The sequence below is a fragment of the Humulus lupulus genome, chromosome 6 (genome assembly GCF_963169125.1).
Source record: "Humulus lupulus chromosome 6, drHumLupu1.1, whole genome shotgun sequence".
Lineage (NCBI taxonomy): Eukaryota > Viridiplantae > Streptophyta > Magnoliopsida > Rosales > Cannabaceae > Humulus > Humulus lupulus.
In genome coordinates this window covers 8,602,962-8,615,588 of record NC_084798.1, presented here as the reverse complement: position 1 = coordinate 8,615,588, position 12,627 = coordinate 8,602,962, and the positions used below count along the sequence as shown (strand labels likewise).

At 34.6% G+C, this 12,627-nt stretch overlaps 1 long non-coding RNA gene across 1 annotated transcript; it reads right to left on the bottom strand.

Annotated features, from left to right (window-relative positions):
• Nucleotides 1–470: 470 nt before the first annotated feature.
• On the bottom strand, nucleotides 471–1,379 carry LOC133781589 (uncharacterized). Its single transcript, XR_009870163.1, has 2 exons — nucleotides 1,295–1,379; nucleotides 471–1,219 (listed from the first exon to the last, which is right to left on the bottom strand). It is a non-coding gene; the product is annotated as an uncharacterized LOC133781589 (long non-coding RNA).
• Between the last annotated feature and the right edge of the window lie 11,248 nt (nucleotides 1,380–12,627).

Here is a 12,627-nt window from a genome sequence, read left to right as displayed (position 1 = left end):
CTGACACACCCGCCGCTACTATGTGTGTCAGAATAAATAAATAAATTTAATTTAGCATGGGCTATTAGCTGCATGGTCCACCGCTAATATTTTTTTTATAGGATAATTTTTATATTAATTTAAAATAAATTAATATTCATTAAAATTAAAAAAATTTAAAATTAATTTTAATAAAATAATCAATTAATTAATTTGAGCATAATTAACATTAAAATTAATATATAATTTTAATATTTGTCAAAATAACTAATACCGACATTGTCATAATAAATAATTATACTGTTAATTTAATCAAAATACATAAAATAATAACTAAATAAAATTATTAAGGACAATTTGGTATTTATCCTCATCTCCAACATTCTATTGTGCTGGTGGCGGTGGCGGTGGCGGTGGTTGTGGTTGTGGCGGTGCAGGAATATAAGGCTGCTGTGAAGATCGCCCAAGCGTGAGGTCCCCAAACTGATCTCGATGCTATGGGCGTATCGGGGTGGATAAAATAGGTTGCTCCTGTTGCTGCGACTCGCCCCCAAAATCACCATATCTAAAATATGGTCGCTGTTGCGGATGTTGCATTGATCCCCCTGGAAATTCAGTAAAGATAAAATAGAGGGGAGGAGACTGGGAAGAGCGTACAAACATGTACTGATTTTGATTCTGTAGAGGTTATTGCGACGACATATATGGCGGATACTGTGGTGGAGGTTGTTGCGACGACATATATGGCGGATACTGTGGTGGAGGTTGTTGCGACGACATATATGGCAGATACTGTGGTGGAGGTTGGTACTGTTGATGTGGCGGTGTTACCTCGAGAAGACGTACCACCTTCAGATTGTGATGGAAAATACCTCTGTAGAAAGCTGTCAAACCGTGGGTCATACCGATTACTGGATTGTTGAGGTGTCATCATCTGAATCGTCTCACGCATTGCTTTCAACATCAGAGCCATAGTAATCATATCTTCTTGGGGCGTACGAGCAATATGTGCTTGGGACTAACTTTTATTTGTAGAGCTGGAGGTTGACGTTCTCCTTTTCCCTTTAACTCAATAACCCACTCCTCTTTGGTAGTCAGATCTCTCCCCGATTACTTTGCTTAGTATCTCGTATTGATCGACTGGGGACGAATCAACGCCAGATTCAGCACCAGACCCCTCACTCTAATGTTGAGACTGCCTTTCAAGTTGTGACCTCTCAAGCTCCGCCGCTATTTTTTCCTGTATAAAGAAAACATTAGAAATACAAAACTAAGATAACTTTATGAATATGAGAACACAATAATATTCACTTACATAATCTTGTTGGGCTGCCTCGTTGACAAAAGTTTTCGTCGATTTTTTCATATGCACATCCGTCCAAGTATCAACAACATGCGCATCTGGGTGCTCTTATACAAATCTAAAAAATGTGTTTTAGAATGTGTTATTTTGTAAAATTAAATCAACTTCTTCACTTACATATTCGTGACACTTTGCTGCTAACGTTTTTGTGCCTTGCGTTGTTACATACTTCATTTGTTTTCTGTTTGCATGGTTTTTGGAGGAGCGAGCCAAAAATCTTTCGCTAAAAAACAACTCACAAATATCCTTCCATCTTTCCTTAGTGCAATGATCGTGTGGCTTGGAGAGTACATTCTCCCAATCTTCTGTTCCCGCGTAATGCTTTTTGAAGTGCTTATGTCTGATGGTCTTTCTCTCGCGACATCTTTCGCCCATCTCCTTATAGAGAGTTGCCAGAACCGACTCAGGTTGTGTATGACCGTCTATATTATAATAATGATACATTAAGAATAAAAACACTTTAGATGAGTTTGTAAACAATGCCAATAAATAATATAGAGCATAAGATTTGTAATTTTTTACCTTCATTCGATCAAGTACTTGATCCTAAAACTGTCAGGTAAATCAACAAAATCCATATAATGTCCCGGACACAACATTGTAACTTGAGTGCCCATCAGTAATCGAACATTTTCATCTTGACAAAGCTCAACTAGCAATTCATCATCTGCATCTGCCACTTCCTCATGTTCTAACATGTCACCTTCGTCGTCATCCTCTCCATTAGTGCCAACATATGCAGCAGGTTGATTAGATTGCATAATAAACTCTACGAGGTCCACAATCAAAACAAAATTTGATGAGCTTGTGTCATGTACAACATCAATAACATCATTAACGTCATTAGAATTGTCCTTAATGTCCCAAATGTGTCGATGATTCACATCTTCCACAACTTTCCAATCATGACCTCTAAGTAGATCAATGAGATAGAAAACTTGCTTAGCTTCGCTAGCAAGTATATACGGCTAATCTTTGTACCATTCACCATTGACTTTTATGCTGGTGATATTATTTTCAATTATTGTTTTCTTCCTTCTTGGATTTGTATTAAACCATTTGCACCGAAACAATGCCACTGAATATGCACCAGTGAAAGATAGTGTTACTACATCTTCAAGCATGTCGTAATAATTAAAACCTTCTATTCCGACAACAGACACCCCATTATTCTATGTGGTGCGCTTTTTTATCTCAGTCGTATGCAATAAATCAAACACCATTGACTATACAACCTTTGTAGTAAGTTGCAAATGATCGGACTCAGATGTTAAAGCTAGTAATTCATCACCATTTTCCAAAGACCCAAGCTTGTGCAAGTCATATATCTAAATATATAAAACTGTATTAGATTCATAAAAAATATCATATGAAACCATGAACGAAAATTTTTCCTATGCAAACGGTCATGATCACCATCCGAGTAATTTTATATAATCTCTTGTAGGTGTTTACTGTTAATTAGAATATTGTTACGATACTTGATAAAAAAAACTTAAAATAAACACATCTTCAAATTTAAAAGGGAATAAACTTTCTCTAAATAAGCCTCAATTTCAGGAGAATTCTCAAGTATGAACCACTTAGCTATTTCACGAGTGTTATGATTGAGAGGCTTCAAAGTTCCCTTTGTCAGTGGACGACATTGAGATTGGAAGACTGCAAGATTTCGTGGGATATAAGTTGCATCTTAATTTCGATCAAGATGATTAAATCTTGTTTCAATGTCTTGGAAATACATTGAACAAAAGGTCAAAGCCTCAACTGCAACATAGCCTTCGGCGATCGACCCTTCTGGGCAAGCTTTATTTCCCACGTAACTCTTCAATTTTTTCATGTACCTTTCAAAAGGGAACATCCACCTCATAAATACCGGGCCACCCAATGTAATTTCTTCTGACAAATGTAAGACCAAATGAATCATTATGGCAATAAAAAGCTGGAGGAAAAATCAACACCATCTTGCACAATATCTGAATAAGGTCATTTTGTGCTTCCCCCATATCTTTAACATTTAATGTCCTATAACATATTTGCCTGAAGAAATTGCACAATTCTGTAATGGTGGTCGATATAGATATTGGGAGAAACCTGCAAACACCCACGGAAAGTAATCGTTGCATTATCACATGACAATCATGTGACTTTAATCCAATAATATTTGTATTACTCTCGGACACTTTCTTCTTCGAATTTGAACAAAATCCATTTGGAAATCTAACTCCTTTTATAAACTGACAAAACTGTTGCCTTTGCACATGAGTTAACACGTAAGGAGTGTGTGGCTTCATCAACTTCCTGGTCTCATCTTCATAAATCCACAATGATTCACTCACATCCATCTTTTTCAAATCATGTCTTGCATTAGTGGTGTCCTTAGATTTATCATTGTCTAAGATGGTGCCAAGGAGACTATCACACACATTCTTCTCAACGTGCATGATATCATATTGTGTTTTAATTTGTTTGTACACCAATACTCAAGCTCGTAAAATATGTGTTTTTTCCTCCAATTACCTTCATCTACACCTCTTTTACGTTTCACACCCCCAAACTGGACGTGTTTTCCTGGAGGACATCTTGTCTCAACTTCTCCATCGAACTCAGTGTCTATTCTCATTCGATGAGTACTTGGCAAGAATCTTCGGTGACCAACATAAGATGTCTTACCGATCACTCGTCTGGAAGTTGTGTCTTCATTACACGTAGGACAAGCTTTGTATCCCTATCCAATCCATCTAGACAAGCTTCTTCAAGCTATAAAATCGTTCACTGTCCACAAAAGGGTGGCCCGCATCTTGAACATCGTGTTGGTCGTACTATGTGTTGTAACTACTTTGTTAATTAACCCACAATTCCTTCAACTCATCCACCAATGGTCCTAGAAATACATCCATGTCCTTACCTGGTGATTTGGCCCGGGAATAAGGAGGGTCAACATGAAATAATTATCTTTCATACACAATCAAGGTGGCAGATTATAGTTTGCCAACACCAGATGCCATATGTTGTATGCGAGGTTCATGTTGCCAAATGGATTAAATCCATCGGCAGCTAAGCCCAAATGAACATTTCTGGGATCTCTTGAAAAATCAGGATGCTTGGACATGTCGGAAGTAGTTCATCTACTACTTCCATAGACTGGACATGCCTATTTAGATGCATGCTTATTGTAAAATAAGCAGCAATTATACTGACACACATGAATGGACTCGTATCCCAACCCTAATTTTTTCAATATCTTTTTCGACTCGTAGTACAATGATGGAATTTTGTTTTCCTTCGGAAATGCAAGCTTTGACAACTTCCGCAATTCATCAAATATGTTGTTAGACATCTTCTCTCTAACTTTTAGATGTAATAACTTTGCTAAAAAGTTGAGGGATGTCACAGCCATGATACAACTCCGCTTCAATCTCCTGAAATAACTCGTCATAATACTAACTCGTATTGGGATCCATTTCTACTTCGTCAGTTGTCGGTAAAAGGAAGTCTTCCACAACTTGAATCATCTCATCAATCACCTCATCGGCAACAATTTCTTCCACGTCACCATGATAAATCCACTTATTATAAGCTTGATGAAAACCCCTATCGAATACATGTGCTCGCACAACATTCAAAGATTCCAATCTAGTATTTATGCATCTCACACACGAGCACCAAATTCTTCCATCAGAATCATTATGTTCTGACGCCATCCTCAGAAAATCTTATAGACCATTCCAATATTCTTGACAACCACAATTTCTCAATATTGTCCAAGACTTATTAATCGCCATTTACGATGATATAATACAGTATAAGAAAGGGAAGAAAAAAGAGCAAGTGTCATAATCCTATCATCTAAAAAAATATTATTTTAAATGTTTTATGATGTCTTATGAGAAGTCTTATTCCTAGACAAACTTAAGTTTTATGATCTCTTATTACTTACTTAATTATTACCATAGTTAACAATAACTATTTTATTTTATTCATGGTAAATTTATTTAAATTTATCTCATTTTTATTTTATGATAACTTATGCTATTTTATAATGACTTTTTTCGCAAATTATTTATGACAATTTATTATAAAACCTTTTTAAATTTTACAAATTTATTTCCTAATTCATTAATTTTGCAATAATTCAATTAATTAATTATCCTTAGTTATTACTATAGTTATTTTTAAACAAACTTAAATTATTTATTTTTAATAAATATATTTTATAATTATTCTAAAATTAAATTATTTTTCTATTTATAATTACAAAATTATTAAATATAATTTAATACTTGTAAAATAAAATAAATTTATTTAAAATAATTATATTTATATTAAAAAATAATAATTTATTTATTTTTAATAATTTAAACAAATACTAATATTTTTAAATCATTATTAATTTTTTTACTATTATTAAATTTAGTTTATTTTTCACATATTAAACTAATTATTGATTTAATATAATATAACAATTATTAAATTTAAATTCTTTTTTATTTATTTTAACATTTCTTAAAAACTTTATAGTAGTTTTAATTTTTTTTAACTTTATAAAATTTCTATCAACATTTCGACAACATAACGACTATATTATTATAGGAAATACTTATTGCAGGATCTTTATTTATTTTCATGCAATTTACATATTATCAAACAAACATGCAAATTCCTAGAACATGCTCCTATGAAATTGATACAAATACAAAGTAAAGTAAAACTTACATTACGCAGCGGAACTGGAACAACTCCATTCTTCAATCTCTCTAATCATTGATTCCTTTCTGTAGCAGAGTATTATCAGGAGATTGAACTAGATCAGCAACACAGTCTTCCGCACCAAGCCTTTGATCAACCAACACATGAGATAGAGATCTAGAAGAGAAGAAGAAGAGATGGTGGCTAAGAAATGATTAGACTGTCTAGGTTTTCACTTACCCAGTCATTGAGACTGACTTCCTTATGAAAACCCTAAATATCATATTCCTTATATAGGAAACTTAATGGGCTTTATTTAAATTTAAATTTAAATTAATTACAAATAATAAACAAAAATAAAAACCTTGGGCTGCCATAAATGGACTTGGGCTCAATCTCTTTGTTTTGAATTTAAATCCCAATTGGGCCTAAATTCAAAACCTTTTTTGTTAATTAATTAATTAAATCCTTATTCAAATTAACTAATTATAATTTGAAACTTGATTTAATATTATTTATTTATATTGACACAAATTTATCAATATTAATAAATTTACCCAAAAATTCTCTATTATTCTGTAAATCTCATATCTCTATAAATTTTCCAAAATTGATCTAGTCAACTTTAAAAATCCTAATTGATAATTAAATCAATTAATTGAGACATTCTAGATGATTTACTCAAAGGTGATGCGGGGACCATGGATCCATGAAATCAAGCTCCAACAATTTATTTACGAGTAATTTCACTACCTTATTAATTTCTCGTGACTCCACTATAGAGTCTGAATTGAACTCTTGAATCCATATAACGTATTTTCAAAACCATAAATACGCTATCCATTATTATAACTATTACAATCAGTCAATCCTCTATCGATGACTTATTAACGAGATGTGTGTAAATTACTATTTTACTCCTCATCAGTATTTTATCCTTAACTCCCACTAAGTTCCTTATAAATGATATTTCTGTGAACTTAATCACAGAAATGAGATCTCAATCATTTAACCTTTTGAACAAATCAATTAAGGAAATCATCTTTTCACTTCTCATATAGAAGTCATAGATTTCATATATATGTAAGTATGGGCTAGACCGTAGGGTAAGCTAATAACAAACAAGTCAAAAGATTTAAATAATATAATTAGCAGAATATTATCATTCAGAATTAAGATCGACTTAACCTATGGTCAAAGTTGTGACATTGATTAGATTTGATAACAACGATACTTATTTATCAATCAATATTCAATATCGGTCCTAGTTCGATGTAACTAAATATATCTGATCTTATCTACTTGGTCAATGCCTTGGAAAAGACATCACACCCTGAATGTGTAAGTAGATCATATCGTAGATTGCCTAATCAGTGAAAATCCAATGCACAAATCTAATCTTAGGACTCGTTCTTTTGAACATATAATTACAACTATAATCTATTGTGACCTAGTCATTATAATTGTAACTATCCATGTTTGTATTATTTCAATAATCATGTAATAAAACAAGCAAGCAACACGATTCTCAAACTAAATGATTTCTACTATTTTTATTGACAATATGAAATCGTGTAACATGTCCGACATGGTTTTATAAGTGCATGAAACCCAACAAACTCCCACTTTCCCTTTTAAAACAAATGGGACATGTTTATCAAAACCATGCATTCTACATGCTTCACACACATGTTCATAAATGCGTGATTCACGCCGTTCAGCAACACCCTTCTGTTGTGAAGTCCTTGGGGCAGTTTCTTTATACAATTCTCCAAGTTCAATTAAATGGTCTTGGTTTTGATTATCCAAATATCCTCCACCCCACTCAGATTGCAAGATTTTTAACATTTCACCTAATATGATTTTAAAGCCATATCAATGAATTCTTTGAACTTCTTAATAAATTCGCGGAATTCCTATGCTTTAGGTACTTACATGTGTCTCAAGAGAAATCATTGATGAAGGTGATGAAATACTCATAACCACCCCTCACTTGAACATTCATATGTCCCCAGACATTTGAACATACTAGCCCTAGTGGTTCTTTGGTGTAGCGTCCCAGAATTTTACTTAGTTAGCTAGATAGTAGTAGTTGTAGTATTTTAGATTCCGTGGATTTTGGTTCAATCCGGGACTTAGTTGGAAACTCATAGCAATAGTTATGAATTTTATAAGTTTAACCTATAGTTTAAGAATATTAATTATAACATAAGGTTTTATTAATATTGCTGGTCCTAGGTGTATTATTTATTATAACATAATGTTTGATTAATATTGCTGGTCCTAAGTGTATTATTTATTATAACCTAAAGTTTAGATAGAGCCAATAAGAACATGACACTTGTCATAAGAATGATTATTAGAGAATTAGAGTTTGTTATTTTATGGTTAGTTAAGAAATTTGTGGATTAGGTTGTTATTTAGATAATTAAATAGATTTTCCTGTAACTTTAGGGTACTGTAACTTCTGACCTATTTTTGACCCAGTTATATTATGAATTTTGAAAAATAGTAGTTCTATAAAGTTGTAGATAATTGAATTAGTTTTCTAACGGTATAAACATGGTCAAAATTTGTGGATTAGGTTGTTATTTAGATAATTAAATAGATTTTCCTGTAACTTTAGGGTACTGTAACTTCTGACCTATTTTTGACCCAGTTATATTATGAATTTTGAAAAATAGTAGTTCTATAAAGTTGTAGATAATTGAATTAGTTTTCTAACGGTATAAACATGGTCAAAATCGGAGACCTACAACTCCAATTATGTTGATTTTACTACCGGTGAGTTTAGAGTTTCGATATTTAGGAAGTTAGAAGTTAGGATTCTATATTATTTATTTTTATTTTTAATTTTTAAAACAAACTTTGTCTCCATAGACCTACCTTTGAACGATTTGACCGAGTCCTAAGCCTTTGACTGAAGAATATTCAAATATTTGCAATTAAATTCATTATTGTTATTCAAAGCAAAAAAGAAGATCTTTATTCCTATAACTCTATAAATAGGATTTAGAACCCAGCCCTTCCATTCACTCTTCAGCTGTGATCAAACTCCAAGGTGCCAGTGAGACCTTAAGAGTGATAAACAGTTGGGTTGGGCAAAAGCTTTGCCATTCTTAAGCTTTATCAAACACTTGGGAAGTGAGGATTAGAGTGTTTCGGTATTGGAGTTAGACCAATCCATAAGGTCAACTGAGGTACCCTTATTCTTAAGTTCAATTTTGTTTGATTCCTTAATTTCTTTAGTTTTCATTCAGGTTCTAACTTTTGTTATTGTAACGCCCTACTTCCTTAGAGCCGTTACTAAGTGAGTTTTAAGACAAAACAGTGCAATTAACTCGCTAACCGAGGTTTTGAAACGAAAGTGTGACTAATTAAAAGTTAAGGCTGTAATCTTTAAAAATGCGTTGTTTCAATAAATACTTCAAGTAATAAACATTTGGGATCCCAAAATAAAGTTTGAAAGCTATTTACATCTTGAGATAAGTTTACAGTTGATCAGTTCTAAAATCATAGATTATTACAGCCATTTTCAAATAAACCCCCAACCAAAGCAGTCGGGCAGGCCAAACATGTACGCGTCGCTTCATGCTCTCCGTACTCATGGTTGGTGGACTCAGTCATTGCCCTTACCTGCAACACAGAGCACCCGTGAGCCGAAGCCCAGCAAGAAAACTCATGCAGAACATAACATATGCATTTATACAATTTATCATAACAGATAATCCACATATATATAAGTCAACCATTATACTAAGCAAACACGACCATGCCGCCCCAGAAGCCTTACCAAAGCCTGGGGTTTCGGTCCTCACCGTAGGGATACCACATGTATCCCCCGGGCCCTACCCTGACTATAAGCATCCCATGTGCAAGTGTTACTTCCGGCTCCGCTGCTGTACCCGACCTACGCCGCACTCGGCCCTTGCCGTTCATTTCATTACAAACATATATAGCATAAATCAAGCAACATTCAAACATATGTCAATTTATTTAAATCTGCACCCTAACATGTGATGCAATATAGGGCCATGCCCGGCAATCATCTCATCATGCAGCATGCAATATAGGGCCGTGCCCCGCAATCACACTATGGGCCCACGCCCCATCCTACGGGTGTTATAGTTTTCTTACCTGTATTCCGAGCCTCTGGATGCACTAAAGCCGCGAGCACGGTCCTCTAGCACGAGCCTCACCAACAACCTAGTCACAACACACAAGAAACATCCCTCAATACTAATCAAATCAAAAACTGCTTCCCGGGACCAATCCCACACTCTCGGGACTCCCAAATCCCTAAAACAATACCCCGGAGACATCCCCCGAACCCCCGGAGCAAAGGCCTAAAATTGCCAAAAATGACATCCTGAAATTGGCCTTGTGCCACGGCACAACTTTCTTGTGCCGCGGCACCCAGCAAGACAGGGGCTCCACGCCGCGGCCCGCAAAAACTGTGCCGCGGCACGCAAAAACTGTGCCGCGGCACGCCTTCGCAGACCCAGAATTCTGGGTTTTTCCTCTGCATTTTCTCCGAGCTAAAACCTTCCCAAATCATACCAAACCAATACCTAAACCCCAAAACCAATTCCAAACTTCAAATAGACCATACATCAACCCATAAACATCATCAAAGAAATCCAAACACACAATCAAATCCCCAAAATCCACATCCTTGATTTCAATTTCAGAAAAATAAAAACTCAAAGTTCAAACTTAAACCATGCTCAAATTCCTTAACCCATAACAGAAACAAGCCTTAAATTACTTAGAATCCATACCTTGAATGAAGAATCCAACCCTATGCTTCCTTGATCCATCTCCTAAGTCTTCAAATTTCATCTCCATCACTCATCTTCTTCTTCTTCTCCTTCTTCTTGCCCTAGGTCTCCTTCTAGCTTTTCCTTTCTTAATTTTAAACAAAACCACCAAAATGACTAAGCCCCAAACCGTGTACCCCATATAACCCAGCTGCCATTTATCAAATTCCCAGCCAAATGACCATTGTACCCCTCCTTGCCTATCCTTTCCCAACTAAACCTCAAGGGCACTTAAGTCCTTTTACTTCTATTTCATTTCTACCATTTTCTATCTAGAACTTGTTACTCTCAGCAGTAACTAATGGTTACCCAGGTTACTCAATCACCAATAACCATTACCCGCTAAATCTCAATCTTAACCATAAAGTTCCCAAAGTACCCCTAGGCTCCTCCTGAGCCGGGTATAGAAATCCCGTTGTGACTCTTAAGTTAACTAGCTCTCTAGGACCGTCTCGGCACGTGCATCACAAAAATAACACCACACTCGCGTGGTACAAATCACAGATTACAATTATCACATATATGCCCTCAGTGGGCTAAAATTACCAATTTACCCCTATCATGCAAACGGGGTCCACATGCATAATTATTTCACCTAACATGCATACTAACCACGTAGTCATGAATCTCAATGTTCAATTAGTCATATAACATGCTTTAAATCATAACCATGCATTAAACTCATAAAATCACACATAAATTCCATTATGCCCTCCAGGCACACTAATCAAGGCCCTTAAGCCTTATTAGCGATTTTGGGTCGTTACAGTTATAGTTTTGTGGTTAGGTTTTAAAGTTCTTTGAACTTAAGTTATCTTTTCAGTAAGTTTCATCTTGGTGGTTTAGTTCTATTCCTTTCATCTCTTTCCTTTAGAAATACTCACCATTTTTATTGCTGGTTTTAGGAGTGGTCCAAGCCCCGCATTTGTTCTCAATTATCCTTGTGTTGGTAAGGAAAATTAGATAGTTTAGTATTATGATCTAGTTTATGTAATGTATGATATAGTTTATGTTTGTATGACCTAACATTTTAGGTACAATAAAGGGGTAAGTGTGTCTGGACCTAAGGTGTCCAATGATGTATGACGGACTATGTCCGGTAGGCTCGGTTGCCAAAACTTTATGAAGGACCTATGTCCGGTGTATGACAGACTTTTGTCCGGGGCTTAATTGCCACCCCTGTATAAGTACTTATCTTTTTATTATATCTGACTTGTTATTTTTAGTTATGATTGTGATATATGACCTATAGTTATGATTTATGACCTATTACCTATGACTTATGACTTAGAGTATGACCTGTGATCTATGACTTTGATTTATGATTTAGAATTATGACTTAAGATATGATACGATCTAGATGTTTGTGTTTGTATGACTTTGGTGAATATGTGTTATGTTTGATTATATGACTAACCCTTGTTTGTATTCTCCTTACTGGGCTTAGAAGCTCATTTCTTATAATGTTGTTATTTCAGGAAATTAAGGATAGAAAGGTCGGTTGCGAGTGAGAACTAAGAGCTTCGTGATGTATTCGTTGGGGACCATATAGTCGAGCAAGATCAAGCGGGCTAAATTATTTATTTATTTTAAAGTTTGTTTTATTTAAATGTTGCTCATTTTTATGTTAAAGACAAGTATTTTTTTTATTTTTTATAAAACCATGGATCCATGTATTTTTTTTTTTAAGTTTTTATTAAATAAAAGAGAAATATTTACAATTATGACCCAACGCTGTGTTCTCGGTAGTCTATGAGAAATTAGGGCGTTACATTTGGC